Raw genomic sequence first — 2,182 nt, 5'->3', positions numbered from 1 at the left:
CACCACAGGGACATCACAGATGCAAGAAGTAAGTTATAGAAACATACTTATAGTACAATCCTCTTTATAAAAGTTCAGAGACACGGGGTGCCTGGGTGGTTCAGTCAGTTAAGCATCCAACTCTTGATTTCGGCTCAGGTCCTAATCCTGGTTTGTGAGTTCAAGCCTTGCATTGGGCTCTACACTGACACTGGAGATCCTGCTTGGGATATTCTCTCTCCCTCTCTCTCTCTCTCCCCACCCCTTCTCTTTCTCTGTCCCTTTGCCCCCCCCCCTCAAAATAAATTAACTTTAAAAGTTCAGATACAGGCGCCTGGGTGGCTTAGTCTTTTAAGCATCTGACTTTGACTCAGGTCATGAATTCACGGTTCATAGGTTTGAGCCCCACATCGGGCTCTGTGCTAACAGCTCAGAGCCTGGAGCCTGCTTCAGAGTCTATGTCTCCCTTTCTCTCTGCCCCTCCCCTGCTTGTGTTCTGTCTCTCTCTGTCTCTCAAAATTAAGTAAACATTAGGGGTGCCTGAGTGGCTCAGTCAGTTAAGCATCCAACTTCAGCTCAGGTCATGATCTCATGGTTCGTGGGTTGGAGCCCTGTGTCGGGCTCTGTGCTGACAACTCAGAGCCTGGAGCGTGTTTAGGATTCTGTGTCTGCCTCTCTCTGCCCCTCCCCCATTCACACTCTGTCCCTCTGTCCCTCTCTTCCTTTATTTTATTCTCAAAAATAAAAATAAACGTTTAAAAAAATTAAAGCTTTGAAAAAAGAAGTTCAGAAATGGAAAAAAACTAATACATTTCTTAGGGATATCAAATATGTAATGAAGTTATTTTTCAAAAGGACAAGAAAGATCAACACAGAGTGAGGATAGCAGAGTGAAGGGGCAGCATCTGGGAAGGACAAGTAAGGGCTTCACAGGAGATTTGGGGGATATTTTTTCTTAAGGTCAGTATGTGTTTTGTTGTATGAATGAACTTTTCACTAAAAACTCTTTAAAGATGAAGAGCTGTTTTTTTAAGTTTTACGTATGTATGTATGTATGTATGTATGTATGTATGTATGTATTTTACATCCAAGTTAGTTAGCATAGAGTGCTATAATGATGTCAGGAGTAGATTCCAGTGACTCATCCCCTATGTATAACACCCAGTGCCCATCCCAACAAATGTCTTCGTTAATGTCCCTTACCCACTTAGCCCATCCCCCCCACCCATAACCCCTCCAGCAACCCTCAGTTTATTCTCTGTATTTAAGAGTCTCTTATGTTTTGTTCCCTTCCTTGTTTTTATATTAGTTTTGCTTCCCTTCCCTTATGTTCATCTGTTTTGTATCTTAAATTCCTCATATGAGTGAAGTCATATGACATTTGTCTTTCTCTGGATTATATCACTTAGCATAATACCCTCTACCCTCTAGTTCCATCCACGTAGTTGCAAATGGCAAGATTTCATTCTTTTTGATTGTCAAGTAATATTCCATTGTTTGTATGTATGTATGTATATGTATATATGTATACATATATATGTGTGTGTATATACACATATGTGTGTGTGTGTGTGTGTGTGTATACACACCCACCACATCTTCTTTATCCATTCATCTGTCAATGCACATGTGAGCTCTTTCCATACTTTGGCTATTGTCTATAGTGCTGCTATAAACACTGGGGTGCATGTGTCCCTTTGAAACAGCACACCTGTATTCCTTGGATAAACACCTAGTAGTACAATTGCTGGATCGTAGGGTAGTTCTATTTTTAATTCTTTGAGGAACCTCCACACTGATTTCCAGAGTGGCTGCATCAGCTTGCATTCTCACCAACAGTGCAAAAGAGATCCTCTTTCTCCGCATCCTCTCCAACATCTGTTGTTGCCTGAGTTGTTCATGTTAGCCATTCTGACAGGTGTGAGGAGGTATCTCATTCTGGTTTTGATTTGTATTTCCCTGACGATGGGTGATGTTCAAGGAGCTGGATTTTTTTAAAGGTCAGTCAGATAAGGGGCGCCTGGGTGGCTCAGTCGGTTAGGCGTCCGACTTCAGCTCAGGTCACGATCTCGCGGTCCGGGAGTTCGAGCCCCGCGTCGGGCTCTGTGCGGACCGCTCAGAGCCTGGAGCCTGCTTCCGGTTCTGTGTCTCCCTCTCTCTCTGCCCCTCCCCCGTTCATGCTCTGTCTCTCTCTGTCTCAAAA

The sequence above is a fragment of the Lynx canadensis genome, chromosome B3 (assembly GCF_007474595.2).
Source record: "Lynx canadensis isolate LIC74 chromosome B3, mLynCan4.pri.v2, whole genome shotgun sequence".
Lineage (NCBI taxonomy): Eukaryota > Metazoa > Chordata > Mammalia > Carnivora > Felidae > Lynx > Lynx canadensis.
This window is presented reverse-complemented; position numbering follows the sequence as displayed.